Source organism: Mustelus asterias, chromosome 22 (assembly GCF_964213995.1).
Source record: "Mustelus asterias chromosome 22, sMusAst1.hap1.1, whole genome shotgun sequence".
NCBI classification, from domain to species: domain Eukaryota; kingdom Metazoa; phylum Chordata; class Chondrichthyes; order Carcharhiniformes; family Triakidae; genus Mustelus; species Mustelus asterias.
Window position 1 is genome coordinate 74,643,322 of NC_135822.1, and position 15,893 is coordinate 74,659,214.

Genomic DNA, 15,893 nt, shown 5'->3' on the forward strand with positions numbered 1-15,893 from the left:
CACAGACCGCTGCAGGGACTCCCCAACCACAACAACTCTACACACACACACACATACAGATATACACGGACAAAAACATAGACACACGGGAAAAACATACAGACACACGGGAAAAACATACAGACACGGGCAAAAACACACAGACACGGGCAAAAACATACAGACACACGGACAAAAACAGACACACAGGAAAAACATGCATACACACAGACAAAAACATACAGACACACGGACAAAAACAGACACACGGGAAAAACATACATACACACAGACAAAAACATACAGACACACGGACAAAAACAGACACACGGGAAAAACATACATACACATGGACAAAAACATACAGACACGGACAAAAACATACAGACACACAGGCAAAACATAGACACACGGGAAAAACATACAGACACGGGAAAACATACACACGGACAAAAACATACATACACGGCCATAAACATACAGACACACGGACAAAAACATACAGACACACGGACAAAAACATACAGACACACGGGCAAAAACATACAGACACACGGACAAAAACATACAGACACACGGACAAAAACATACAGACACACGCTGACAAAGTCACAATGATAAAAACATACAGACACCATAACAGACGCACAGACAAAAATATACACACACACCAAAACACGCAGAAAAATATATACTGACACACACTGATGTACACAAATAATTACAGGCAAAAATGTAGGTACACACTGATACAGACACAAAAACATCACAGAAACTTGCGAATTAGGAGCAGGAGGCGGCCACTCGGTCCCTCGAGCCTGATCCACCATTCAGGAAGGTCATGGCTGATGTGACAATAACCTTAAATCGACACCCTGCCTATTCCCAGTAACCTATCCCCCCCCTGCTGTCAAAAATCTGTCCACAACTGCCTTAAAAATATTCCAAGACCCTGCTTCCACAATCTTTTCAGGAAGAGAGTTCTAAAGACTCACAACTCTCTGACTGAAAGAAACTCTCTTCATCTTTGTTTTAGAAATAAGGGGTCACCCATTTAAACAGTGACCTGGAGTTGTACACTCTCCCACAAGAGGAAACATCCTCTCTACATCCATCATCTCCAGACAGATATCTATCTGTGGGTGGCACAGTAGCACAGTGGTTAGCACTGCTGCTTCACAGCTCCAGGGACGTGGGTTCGAATCCCGGCTTGGGTCGCTGTCTGTGTGGAGTTTGCACATTCTCCCCGTGTCTGCGTGGGTTTCCTCCGGGTGCTCCGGTTTCCTCCCACAGTCCAAAGATGTGCGGGCTAGGTTGATTGGCCATTCTAAATTGCCCCTTAGTCTCCCGGGATGCATAGGTTAGAGGGGTTAGTGGGTAAATATGTAGGGATATGGGGCTAGGGCCTGGGTGGGATTGTGGTTGGTGCAGACTCGATGGGCCGAATGGCCTCTTTCTGCACTGTAGGATTCTATGATTCTATCCCTTTGTGAAAAGTTCATTGGCTGACTCTTGTGACTCTGTTCAGTAGCTGCCCTCCACAATTCAACATAAAAGATAAAGGGTCTATCAGACCAGGTTCCAACTGGAATCTGACTGGTTTAGTTGGAACATCAGCTGGAGACAGAACACACACTCCAACACACACAAATATCCATCAAAATATTCACTCAGTCACACACAAACACCTACCAATACACTCCAGCTTGCACGCTGACAACACAGACACTGACTTTAACAGGGGGGCCAGTAACTCTCTGATAATCCTTACAAGGGCAAGGTATGTTCCATCCTGGCGCCGATCCTTAATAAATGTTGGAAATCCTTGTGACCCGGGATCTCCCTGGGAAGCAGGAAAATGGGCAGGATTTCCCAAACAGAAAGCACAGGTTGGGATGGGGTGCAGGGGTAGCTGAATATTTCACAGTGGGGTTTGAGGTTACGGGGTCTCCTGATACCCCCGTCATTTCAAGATTGAAACTGGAATGGTGGCCGGATCAGCTCCTGTGGGGCTGAGGGATGAGAGACTGGCTCTGGGAATTTCAACCGCTCCTTCATACAGTTACACTCGGTCGCCCCACCCCTACCTCCTGGACCTATGCAGCATCTCACCACTTCACCTACAACAACAGCGAGTGTTGAGACAGGGGCTCTGACGAAGAATCATCCAGACTCGAAACGTTGGCTCTATTCTCTCGCCACAGAGGCTGTCAGACCTGCTGAGATTTTCCAGAACTTTCTGTTTTTCTCTGGAGTGTTGAGATAGTGCCATTAATGTTGAGATATGCCCCAAGAAACTTTAATCATTACATGTAGGGGAGGCGATGGCCTAGTGGTATTATCGCTCGACTATTAATCCAGAAACACAGCTAATGTTCTGGGGGACCCGGATTCGAATCCCGCCACGGCAGATGGTGGAATTTGAATTCAATAAAAAAATATCTGGAATTAGGAACCTACTGATGACCATGAGACCATTGTCGATTGTCAGAAAAACCCATCTGGTTCACTCATGTCCTTTAGAGAAGGAAATCTGCTTTCCATACCCCGGTCTGGCCTACGCATGACTTCAGAGCCACAGCAACGTGGTTGACTCTCCACTGCCCTCTGCAATGGCCTAGCAAGCCACTCAGTTCAAGCACAACCAGGGATGGGTGATAAATGCTGGCCAGCCAGCGACGCCCATGTCGCAGGGATGAATAAAATAAAAATTGAGTCAAAGAGGTGGAGAGAGAGATGGAGAGGTGGAGAGAGAGATGGAGAGGTGGAGAGATGCAGGGAGGAGCGAGAGAGAAGAACACACAGCTGAAGATATGCCAGCAGTCCTGATAGGGGGGAAGAATATACAAGTTGTCATGGAGACTCTGGGATAAGCAGGCACGTGGGAATAATCCTGTTCTGGTTATATATAGCACACACTCAGGAATAAAGATGAGGTGGATATTGTTGGCAGAATGTGGAGTGCTGTTTTCACTGGCCTCTCGCTGGCTGTGATGACAGTTCCTTTCCTGGAGACACACTGCTGCATTGAGGTGGGCAGTCATTAGCAGACTGTAACAAGGCCATTTCCAAATCCTTTCTGTGGTTCGATTCACCCCAAGAGTGCTCGGCAAAGAGCCGCCTACAACAGACACACTTATTACTGTGGCAGCAACAGTCTCCCCACTAATCATTCACATCTGTACAAAATATTTATCTCCAACCTCTTTTCAAAACACACAGAACGTTGTTAAAGGGGCACTGGCCCCTGGGTGAAGTGGTTGGCTGAGCAGATTTGTGGATTCGTAACCACGGTGGGCTGCAGTGACTGGGAGCCTTTCCAATCTGTTTGCATCATGCCTTTCAAACCTGGAACTGGAATGTGTGCATGTATGTGCGTGTGTGTGCATGTATGTGTGTGTGCATGTGTGTGTGTGTGTGCATGTGTGTGTGCATGTGCGTGTGTGTGTGTGAGTGCGTGTGTGAGAGTACGTGTGTGTGCATGTATGTGTGTGTGCATGTGTGTGTGTGTGCATGTGCGTGTGTGTGCATGTATGTGTGTGCATGTGTGTGTGTGTGCATGTGTGTGTGCATGTGCGTGTGTGTGTGTGTGAGTGCGTGTGTGAGTACGTGTGTGTGCATGTATGTGTGTGTGCATGTGCGTGTGTGTGCATGTGCGTGCCTGTGTGTGAGTGCGTGTGTGAGAGTACGTGTGTGTGCATGTATGTGTGTGTGCATGTGTGTGTGTGTGCATGTGCGTTTGTGTGCATGTATGTGTGTGTGCATGTGTGTGTATGTGCATGTGTGTGTATGTGCATGTGTGTGTATGTGCATGTGTGTGTATGTGCATGTGAGTGTGTGTGCATGTGCGTGCCTGTGTGTGAGTGCGTGTGTGCGATTCTGTGTGTGTGCATGTATGTGTGTGTGTGTGCATGTATGTGTGTGCGTGTGCATGTGCGCATGTGTGCGCGCATGTGTGTGTGTGCATATGCGTGAGTGCGTGTGTGCGTGTGTGTACATGTGTGTCTCATCGGAATGAGAGAAGGGGAAGAGATGATTGGACAGAGAGAGAGAGGTACTGCAGCATAAACTAAGACACTTGGATAGCGTACAGTGTTTGTGTGACCCGCCCCTACACACACTGTACCTAGGGGAGTCTCTTGCTGTCACTGTAATAAGTGTGTCTGTTGTAGGCGGCTATTTGCCGAGCACTCTTGCGGTGAATCGAACCACAGAAGGGATTTGGAAATGGCCTCTCACATGATTTGTGTCTGTGCACTGTTTGAGAGCACATTTCCACTCCATCTGACGAAGGAGCAGCGCTCCGAAAGCTTATGGTATTTGCTACCAAATAAACCTGTTGGACTTTAACCTGGTGTTGTGAGACTTCTGACTGTGTTCACCCCAGTCCAACGCCGGCATCTCCACATCATGCCCATCAAACACTCCCAGGATAGGTACTGCACGGGGTTAGATACAGAATAAAGCTTCATCTACACTGTCCCCATCAAACACTCCCAGGACAGGTACAGCACGGGGTTAGATACAGAATAAAGCTCCGTCTACACTGTCCCCCATCAAACATTCCCAGGACAGGTACAGCACAGGGTTAGATACAGAGTAAAGCTCCCTCTACACTGTCCCCATCAAACACTCCCAGGACAGGTACAGCACGGGGTTAGATACAGAGTAAAGCTCCCTCTACACAGTCCCCATCAAACACTCCCAGGACAGGTACAGCACGGGGTTAGATACAGAGTAAAGCTCCCTCTACACAGTCCCCATCAAACACTCCCAGGACAGGTACAGCACGGGGTTAGATACAGAGTAAAGCTCCCTCTACACTGTCCCCATCAAACACCCCGAGGACAGGTACAGCACGGGGTTAGATACAGAGTAAAGCTCCCTCTACACTGTCCCCATCAAACACTCCCAGGACAGGTACAGCACGGGGTTAGATACAGAGTAAAGCTCCCTCTACACTGTCCCCCATTAAACACTCCCAGGACAGGTACAGCACGGGGTTAGATACAGAGTAAAGCTCCCTCTACACTGTCCCCATCAAACACTCCCAGGACAGGTACAGCATGGGGTTAGATAGAGAGTAAAGCTCCCTCTACACTGTCCCCATCAAACACTCCCAGCACAGGTACAGCACGGGTTAGATACAGAGTAAAGCTCCCTCTACACTGTCCCCCATCAAACACTCCCAGTTCAGGTACACTGTCGAGAGTAAATTTCTCGACAATGTGTTTAGCACAAACCTCACAAGTTATTTCCTTCAATGAAGCAAAGTTCCTATTTGATGTCACTCATTGTTAGGTTTGAAGTGGGCTCCGATCTCCTCTTGGCTTTGAGTGAGGACAGTGAACGGGGAACTGGACACCAAGACACTGTTTGATTGAACTCTGCCACCCAGTCCATAATTCATTCCAAATATTTTCTTCTCACTGAACCGGGCTTTTCTTTGGCTGGAGTGGAAATGTAGATTTTAAATAAATAATTCCACAAAGATTACCTTTCACCAAAACTTTCATCCTATTTACTCAGAAAGCACTTCAGAAATCCAAACATTCATCCCATTCCTCTCCCAGGCTGGGGTTTTGGAAAGCATTGATCTCAGCGCTCTGAACTTATGGATGAAGAATCTGAAATCAGAACCCCAAGACCCTTCTGACAGGACACGGCAGCGATTACAGCGAGGTATCACCCATGGTTCAGCAGATAACAGCCTCACCTCTTAGACACCAGGAACATCCCAGACACCCAGTGCCACACTGTCAGAGGGTCAGTACTGAGGGAGTGCCGCACTGTCAGAGGGTCAGTACTGAGGGAGTGCCGCACTGTCAGAGGGTCAGTACTGAGGGAGTGCCGCACTGTCAGAGGGTCAGTACTGAGGGAGCGCTGCACTGTCAGAGGGTCAGTACTGAGGGAGTGCCGCACTGTCAGAGGGTCAGTACTGAGGGAGTGCCGCACTGTCAGAGGGTCAGTACTGAGGGAGCGCTGCACTGTCAGAGGGTCAGTACTGAGGGAGTGCCGCACTGTCAGAGGGTCAGTACTGAGGGAGCGCTGCACTGTCAGAGGGTCAGTACTGAGGGAGTGCTGCACTGTCAGAGGGTCAGTACAGAGGGAGTGCCGCCCTGTCAGAGGGTCAGTGCTGAGGGAGTGCCGCACCGTCAGAGGGTCAGTACTGAGGGAGCGCTGCACTGTCAGAGGGTCAGTACAGAGGGAGTGCCGCACTGTCAGAGGGTCACTGCTGAGGGAGTGCCGCACTGTCAGAGGGTCAGCACTGAGGGAGTGCCGCACTGTCAGAGGGTCAGTACTGAGGGAGTGCCGCACTGTCAGAGTGTCAGTACTGAGGGAGTGCTGCACTGTCAGAGGGTCAGTACAGAGGGAGTGCCGCCCTGTCAGAGGGTCAGTGCTGAGGGAGTGCCGCACTGTCAGAGGGTCAGTACTGAGGGAGCGCTGCACTGTCAGAGGGACAGTACTGAGGGAGTGCTGCACTGTCAGAGTGTCAGTACTGAGGGAGTGCAGCACTGTCAGAGGGTCAGTACTGAAGGAGTGCCACACTGTCAGAGGGTCAATATTGAGGGAGCGCCGCACTGTCAGAGGGTCAGTACTGAGGGAATGCTGCACTGTCACAGGGTCAGTACTGAGGGAGCGCCGCACTGTCAGAGGGTCAGTACTGAGGGAGTGCTGCACTGTCAGAGGGTCAGTGCTGAGGGAGTGCCGCACTGTCAGAGGGTCAGTGCTGAGGGAGTGCCGCACTGTCAGAGGGTCAGTACTGAGGGAGTGCCGCACTGTAGGAGGGTCAGTGCTGAGGGAGCACCGCACTGTCAGAGGGTCAGTGCTGAGGGAGTGCCACACTGTCAGAGGGTCAGTACTGAGGGAGTGCCGCACTGTCAGAGGGTCAGTGCTGAGGGAGTGCCGCACTGTCAGAGGGTCAGTGCTGAGGGAGTGCCGCACTGTCAGAGGGTCAGTGCTGAGGGAGTGCTGCACTGTCAGAGGGTCAGTACTGAGGGAGTGCCGCACTGTAGGAGGGTCAGTGCTGAGGGAGCACCGCACTGTCAGAGGGTCAGTGCTGAGGGAGTGCCACACTGTCAGAGGGTCAGTGTTGAGGGAGTGCTGCACTGTCAGAGGGTCAGTGCTGAGGGAGTGCCGCGCTGTCAGAGAGTCAGTGCTGAGGGAGTGCTGCACTGTCGGAGGGTCAGTACTGAGGGAGTGCCGCACTGTCAGACTGTCAGTACTGAGGGAGTGCTGCACTGTCAGAGGGTCAGTACTGAGGGAGTGCCGCACTGTCAGAGGGTCAGTGCTGAGGGAGTGCTGCACTGTCAGAGTGTCAGTACTGAGGGAGTGCCGCACTGTCAGAGGGTCAGTGCTGAGGGAGTGCCGCACTGTCAGAGGGTCAGTGCTGAGGGAGCGCCGCACTGTCAGAGGGTCAGTGCTGAGGGAGTGCCGCACTGTCAGAGGGTCAGTACTGAGGGAGTGCTGCACTGTCAGAGGGTCAGTACTGAGGGAGTGCTGCACTGTTAGAGGATCTGTGCTGAGGGAGCGCCGCACTGTCAGAGGGTCAGTGCTGAGGGAGCGCCGCACTGTCAGAGGGTCAGTACTGAGGGAGTGTCGCACTGTCAGAGGGTCAGTGCTGAGGGAGTGCCGCACTGTCAGAGGGTCAGTACTGAGGGAGTGTCGCACTGTCAGAGGGTCAGTACTGAGGGAGTGCCGCACTGTCAGAGGGTCAGTACTGAGGGAGTGCCGCACTGTCAGAGGGTCAGTGCTGAGGGAGTGCCGCACTGTCAGAGGGTCAGTACTGAGGGAGTGCCGCACTGTCAGAGGGTCAGTGCTGAGGGAGTGCCGCACTGTCAGAGGGTCGGTACTGAGGGAGTGCCGCACTGTCAGAGGGACAGTGCTGAGGGAGTGCCGCACTGTCAGAGGGTCAGTGCTGAGGGAGTGCCGCACTGTCAGAGGGTCAGTACTGAGGGAGTGCCACACTGTCAGAGGGTCAGTGCTGAGGGAGTGCCGCACTGTCAGAGGGTCAGTGCTGAGGGAGTGCTGCACTGTCAGAGGGTCAGTACTGAGGGAGTGCCGCACTGTCAGAGGGTCAGTGCTGAGGGAGTGCCGCACTGTCAGAGGGTCAGTACTGAGGGAGTGCCGCACTGTCAGAGGGTCAGTACTGAGGGAGTGCCGCACTGTCAGAGGGACAGTGCTGAGGGAGTGCCGCACTGTCAGAGGGTCAGTGCTGAGGGAGTGCCGCACTGTCAGAGGGTCAGTGCTGAGGGAGTGCCGCACTGTCAGAGGGTCAGCACTGAGGGAGTGTCGCACTGTCAGAGGGTCAGTGCTGAGGGAGTGCTGCACTGTCAGAGGGTCAGTGCTGAGGGAGTGCCGCACTGTCAGAGGGTCAGTGCTGAGAGAGTGCCGCACTGTCAGAGGGTCAGTGCTGAGGGAGCAATGTATTGTTGGAACAAACATCTGAAGATATGAATTAGGAACAGTAATAGGGCCACATGGCCCCTCCAACCTGCTCTGCCATTGAAGAAGGTCCTCGCTAACTCACTGTAACCTCAGCCCCACATCCTGCCGACCCCAATCATCTTTCACCCCGAGTTAATCAAGAATCTATCTGGCTCAGCCTGAACAATATTCAAAGTCTCTGCTTCCACTACCTTTTCAGGAAGGGAGTTCTGGAGACGCACAGACTTCAGGAAAACATTTCTCTTATCTCCGTTTTAAATAAGCAACCCCTTATTTAAAAACAGTGGCCCCTCGTTCTAGGCTGTCCTACAAGGGGAAACATCCTCTCCACATCCACCCTGCGAATACCCCTCAAGATCCTAAAGGTTTCAATCAAATCGCCTCTTACTCTGCTAAACTCCAATGGATACAAGCCCAGTCTGTCCAACCTATAGTCATAGAGGTTTACAGCATGCAAACAGGCCCTTCGGCCCAACTTGTCCATGCCGCCTTTTTTTTAACCCCCAAGCTAATCCCAATTGCCCGCATTTGGCCCATATCCCTCTATACCCATCTTACCCATGTAACTATCTAAACGCTTTTTAAAAGACAAAATTGTACCCACCTCTACTACTACCTCTGGCAGCTCGTTCCAGACACTCACCACCCTCTGTGTGAAAAAATTGCCCCTCTGGACACTTTTGTATCTCTCCCCTCTCACCTTAAACCTATGCCCTCTAGTTTTAGACTCCCCTACCTTTGGGAAAAGATATTGACTATCTAGCTGATCTGTGCCCCTCATTATTTTATCGACCTCTATAAGATCACCCCTCAGCCTCCTACGCCCCAGAGAAAAAAGTCCCAGTCTATCCAGCCTCTCCTTAGAACTCAAACCATCAAGTCCCGGTAGCATCCTAGTAAATCTTTTCTGCACTCTTTCTAGTTTAATAATATCCTTTCTATAATAGGGTGACCAGAATTGCACACAGTATTCCAAGTGTGGTCTTACCAATGTCTTGTACAACTTCAGCATCTCCTCATAACACAACCCACCCATTCCTGGTGTTAGTCTGGTAAACTTTCTCAGAACTGCTTCTAACACTTTCACATCTTTCCTTCAATCAGGAGACCAGTACTGTATGCAACGTTCCAGATGTGGTCTCACTAATGCCCCATTTAACTGAAGCATAACCTCCCTACCTTTGTAATCAATTCCTCTCACAATAAACAATACCATTCTGTTGGTTTACCTGATTACTTGCTCTGCCTTCCTACCCGCTTTTGTGATTCATGCACTGGGACACCCAGATCCCTCTGCATCTCAGAGTTCTGCAGCCTCTCACCATTTAGATAATAATTTTTTACTCTTCCTGCCCAAATGGAGAATTTCACATTTGCCCACATTATACCACCTTTGCCAGATTTTTGCCAACTCACCTCACCTATCTACATTTATTTGTCGCTTCCTTTTGTCATCTTCACAACTGACGTCCCTACCTTTCTTTGTGCCATTAGTAAATTCAGTAACCAGACCATCTATCCCTTCATCCCAAGTCATTTCTGTAAATTGTAAAAAGTTGAGGCTTCAGCGCTGGCACACCGCATCTGCCAGCCAGACCAGAAACTGGACTGGACTAGCCATCTAAATACTGCGGTTAGGAGAACAGGTCAGAGGCTGGGAATCGTGCAGTGAGTAACTCATCTTCTGACTCCCCAAAGCCTGTCCACCATCTACAAGGCACAAAGCAGGAGTGTGATGCAATACCCGCCCCTTTCCTGGAGGGGTGCAGCTCCAACAACACTCGAGAAGCTCCACATGATCCAGGACAAAGCAGCCTGTTGATTGGCAGCACATTGACAAACATTCACTCCCTCCACCACCACCACACAGTGGTAGAAGTGTCTGCCGTCTATAAGGTTGACTGTGGCAACCCACCAAGCCTCTTTAGACAGCACCTTCTCAACCCACGACCAATACCATCTAGAAAAACAAGGCAGCAGATATATCCTTCACTTGAAAGTTCCCCTCCAAGCCACTCACCATCCTGACTTGGAAATTTATCACTGTTCCTGGGTCCAAATCCTGGATCTCCCTCCCTAACAGCACTGTGGGTGCAGCGGTTCCAGAAGGCAGCTCGCCAGCAACATTTCAAGGGTAGTTAGGGTTGGAAACAAATGCTGGCCTAGTAAGATCATACGACCATAAGACATAGGAGCAGAATGAGGCCACTCGGCCCATCGTGTCTGCTCTGCCATTCAATCATGGCTGATATTTTTCTCATCCCCATTCTCCTGCCTTTTCCCCATAACCCTGATCCCCTTATTAATCAAGAACCTATCTATCTCTGTCTTAAAGACACTCAATGACCCGGCCTCCACAGCCTTCTGTGGCAAAGAGTTCCACAGACTCTCTGGCTGAAGAAATTCCTCCTCATCTCTGTTTTAAAGGATCATCCCTTTAGCCTGAGGTTGTGCCCTCTGGTTCTAGTTTTTCCTACGAGTGGGAACATCCTCTCCACGTCCACGCTATCCGGGCCTCGCAGTATCCTGTAAGTTTCAAGAAGATCCCCCCCTCATCCTTCTAAACTCCAACGGGTACAGACCCAGAGTTCTCAGCCGTTCCTCATACGATTATAGTCAGTGACACCCGCATCCCATGAATGAATATAAAAAACAGAAATGAGCCACTCATGTCTGCCCTCTGTTTCCTGTTCGCTCGCCAATCTTCGACCCATGCACCATGAGTTTTTATTTTACCCAATAACTTTTGATATGGCACCTCAGGAAATGTCTTCTGGAAATCTCAATACAGTACATCCACTGCTTCCCCTTTATCCACAGCATGTGACTCCGCCAAAGAACTCCAGTAAATGGGTTAAACATGATTTTGCTCTCGAAGTTTCGGATTTACAGTAATTTCTGGCATGCTGCTGGTACTCTGTTGTGGAGACCAATACAAAATCCCTGCTTAACTCATCCCAACATCTCTGGATTTCCCCTTATCGATTCCCCAGTCTCATTTTCTACAGGACCAAGGTTCACTTTTCTTTCTCAAATACCGAGAGAAACTCTTCCTATCTGTCTTTATATTACTAGCAAGCTTTCTCTCAGAATTTTACCCTTCATATTCATCTTTTAATCATTCTTTACTGTGTTTTATATTCTGTCCAATCTTCTGACCCGTCAGCCACCTTTGCAAGATTAAATGCTTTTTCTTCAAGTTTGATATTTTCTGGAACTGTTTCAGTTCACCCGGATGGTGGGTTCTCCCCTCGGAATTTCCCTTCTGTTGGAATATCTCTACTCAGTGTATTCTGAAATATCCTGATGCCTTATCCTCATTTGCCAGGTTACCGCTGGTGGTTCTACTCCCTCCCGAGCTCCGGTTATCCCAGAAATATCCTGTGAATTCCTCAGGAACTTTTCTGGAAGACAGCACCTCTGACAGTGCAGCGCTCCCACAGTACGGCCACTCCAACCCAGCAGATCAGGCTGGAGATGACTAAAATATAAAAGGACAAAACTAAAGGCTCCTATCACACCCTCCCCTCCCACACCATCCCCCCCACCAACCCCTATCCCACCGGCACCCCCCCCCGGCTCCTATTCCCACCTCCCCCCCCCCGGCTCCTATCCGCACCCCCTCCCGGCTCCTACTCCCCACCCCCCTCCCCGACTCCTATCCCACCCCCCATCCCACCCTCCCGGCTCCTATCCCCCCATCCCCACCTTCCCCCCCCCCCCCCCCCCCGCCCACATCTCCAGGCTCCTATCACCACCCCCCCACCCTCCCGGCTCCTATCCCATTGCCCCCCCCCCCCCCCCCCCCACACCACCAGCTCCTATCCACCCCCCCCCCACCCCGGCTCCTATCCCCCCACCCCGGCTTCTATCCTCCCACCCCCCAGCTCCTATTCCACCCCCCCCCCCCCCCCCGCCGCCGGTGCCCCCCCACATCTCCGGTGCCCCCCCCCACATCTCCAGGCTCCTATCCCTCCCCTCCCCCCGGCCCCAGCTCTCCTCTGGGTTGCCTCTCAGCACCTGTCTCAGGCTGCCCGCCTGCCCTGGTCCCTCTCGGACCAGCCCTGGCTCTTCTCAGTGCCCTCATGGTCTGAGCGCTGCTCAAGCTGCCCCGGCCCTTGGGGAGGGCCCAGCGGAACCCAGTTCGGGAACCCCTGGCCTCGGTTCAAAGTTGATCTGATCGGTTGTCATGTTTTTTTTTGCTGTTCTCGGTTTCCTACATCACACCAGTGAACACACTTGTGATATCATCTCAAATACTGAATCACTTTAAACACATCCACACCACTCATGTTCCTGTGAAATGTGACACATTGCGCTGCCTCCAGATTCTTCAATCACTGGCGCACTTGCTTCTCGAGCCTGGTGACAAAGCTCGCTTCTCATTGCTGAAAGAGTTGGGGGGATCTGTGTGGATTATTATTCTGTGTTTTTTCCCTCTCCGGGTTGCTGAGAGTGACACAGTGGTTAGCACTGCTGCTTCACAGCGCCAGGGACCCGGGTTCGAATCCCGGCTTGGGTCACTGTCTGTGTGGAGTCTGCACGTTCTCCACGTGTCTGCGTGGGTTTCCTCCGGGTGCTCCGGTTTCCTCCCACAGTCCAAAAGACCTGCTAAATTCTCCTTCAGCATATCCGAACAGGCGCCGGAGTGTGGCGACTAGGGGAAATTTCACAGTACCTTCATTGCAGTGTTAATGTAAGCCTTACTTGTGACTGATAAATAAACTTTAACTTTGAGTGCCTGTGAGCTGAGGCCACGCCTGAAACAAGGCCAGAGGTGCATGATTCCCGAAAGGAAGGAGGTAGCCACTGGGCTAGATGTGGGCACAGTAAGAAGTCTCACAACATCAGGTTAAAGTCCAACAGGTTTATTTGGTAGCACGAGCTTTCGGAGCGCTGCTCCTTCAACGGGTGAGTGGGATTTCACCTGATGAAGGAGCAACGCTCCGAAAGCTAGTGGCTTGTGCTACCAACTAAACCTGTTGGACTTTAAACTGGTGTAGTGAGACTTCACACTGTGTTTACCCCAGTCCAACGCCGGCATCTCCACACCATAGATGTGTGCGACAAGGAAGAATCTATTTCTCATTTGCAGCCAGTGTGGAAGAAATACCATCAAGCTGTCGACAGCCTCTTGCTCCCTCGCTGCTTGCTTTGGCGTCAGATGAAAAGGGGATCATGTCTTTGAACTCACAAATGAGGGAAAGTTTTTCCTGGAACGTTGGCCAGAAGTATGCCTAGGATGAATCCATCATTTGAAAACATATAAAAATCTGCTGGAACCCATCAGGGAGCAGTCAAAGCACTGATAACAGCTGTGAATTCAGGGCTGCAAAACAACTGGAAAAGCACACGAGTCCTTGAAGAAGTCTAACGTGCCAGATTATGAAGTGCGGAACAGTATTTTGAAAGAACGCGGGCAAAAACAAGACCGACTGAAAGACAAAGCTGAAGCTTCGCAACAATCTTCAGCCAGAAGTTCCGAACGGGTGATCCATCTCGGCCTCCTCCAGATGGTAGTCCTCAGCGTATTCACTTCACATTGTATCAGGAAATGGCTTAAGACACTGGATTCTGCTAAAGCAATGGGCCCTGATAATATTCCAGCAACGGTCCTGAAGAACTTGTGCTCCAGAATTTGCTGCGTCCCCTCGCCAAACTGTTCTCACACTGGCATCTACTCAGCAATGTGCAAAATTGCCCAGGTATGAAATCCAACCCAGCCAATTACCGCCCCATCAGTCTACCCTTCGTTATCAGCAAGTGATGGAAAGGGTCATCAACAGTGCGATCAAGTGGCACTCACTCAACACTAACCTGCTCACTGACTCACAGTTTGGATTTCGCTCAGGGTCACTCAGCTCCTGACCTCATTACAGCCTTGGTTCAAAGGATAAGTATGGCAAGTTTTGGGAACCTTGGGTCATGAGAGATATTGTGAGCCTAGTCAAAGAGAAAAAGGAAGCATTTGTCAAAGCTAGGAGGCTGGGAACACGAAGCAAGTGTGGAATACAGGAAAGTAGAAAGAAACTTAAGCAAGGAGTAAGAAGGGCTAAAAGGGGTCATGAAAAAGCATTGGCCAGCAGGATTAAGGAAAATTCCATGGCTTTTTATACATATATAAAGAGCAAGAGGGTAGCCAGGGAGAGGGTTGGCCCACTCAAGGACAGGGGAGGGAATCTATGCGTGGAGCTAGAGGAAATGGGCGTGGTATTAAATGAGTACTTTGCGTCAGTATTCACCAAAGAGAAGGACTTGGTGGATGATGAGTCTGGGAAAGGATGTGTAGATAGTTTGAGTCATGTTGAGATCAAAAAGGAAGAGGTATTGGGGTTCTTGAGAAACATTAAGGTAGACAAGGCCCCAGGGCCTGATGGGATATGCCCCAGAATACTGAGAGAGGCAAGGGAGGAAATTGTTGGGGCTTTGAGAGAAATCTTTGTATCCTCACTGGCTCCAGGGGAGGGACACACAGTAAGAGTTTTAACAACACCAGGTTAAAGTCCAACAGGTTTATTTGGTAGCAAATGCCATTAGCTTTCGGAGTGCTGATTTGGTAGCAAATGCTCTCTCCACTCACATTGTCTGTATCTTTAAGACTTGATTAGCTGTAAAGATTCGCATTCTAGTCAGTATTCTGTAACTTGTGTTTGTGTCTCTGTATGCCTTGTTTATGGTAAGAGTTTTAACAACACCAGGTTAAAGCTCTTACTGTGTTCACCCCAGTCCAACGCCGGCATCTCCACATCATGACTGCCTTGTTTATGAGCAGATATCCATTCCATCTGACGAAGGGGCAGTGCTCCGAAAGCTAATGGCATTTGCTACCAAATAAACCCTTTGGACTTTAACCTGGTGTTGTTAAAACTCTTACTGTGTTTACCCCAGTCCAACGCCGGCATCTCCACATCATGACTACAGGGGAGGTCCCAGAGGGTTGGAGAATAGCCAATGTTGTTCCTTTGTTTAAGAAGGATAGCAAGAATAATCCAGGTAATTACAGGCCGGAGAGCCTTACATCAGTGGTAGGGAAATTATTGGAGAGGATTCTTCGAGACAGGATTTATTCCCACTTGGAAATAAGTGGACTTATTAGTGAGAGGCAACATGGTTTTGTGAAGGGGAAGTCGTGTCTCATGAACTTTATTGAGTTTTTCGAGGAAGTGACGAAGATGATTGATGAGGGTAGGGCAGTGGATGTTGTCTACATGGACTTCAGTAAGGCCTTTGACAAGGTCCCTCATGGCAGACTGGTGCAGAAGGTGAAGTCGCATGGGTTCAGAGGTGAGCTGGCAAGGTGGATACAAAACTGACTCGGTCAAAGAAGACAGAGGGTAGTAGTGGAAGGGCGCGTTTCTGAATGGAGGGCTGTGACAAGTGGCGTTCCTCAGGGATCAGTGCTGGGACCTTTGCTGTTTGTAATATATTGTATAAATGATTCGGAGGAAAATGTAACTGGATTGATT

The 15,893-nt window shown here is 50.3% G+C and overlaps 1 protein-coding gene across 3 annotated transcripts in view; it reads right to left on the reverse strand.

Moving 5' to 3' along the window:
• The window catches only part of adgra2 (adhesion G protein-coupled receptor A2), a 240,667-nt gene that overhangs the window by 75,040 nt on the left and 149,734 nt on the right, over positions 1-15,893 (reverse strand). Inside the window, exon 1 of one of the 3 annotated variants that reach the window (XM_078239652.1) lies at positions 5,223-5,346. The exons of the other annotated variants lie outside the window; for them this stretch is intronic. The gene's annotated coding sequence lies outside the window, so the exon portion shown is untranslated. Of the gene's footprint in view, positions 1-5,222; positions 5,347-15,893 lie in introns of those variants that run through there. 3 annotated transcript variants of the gene reach the window in all.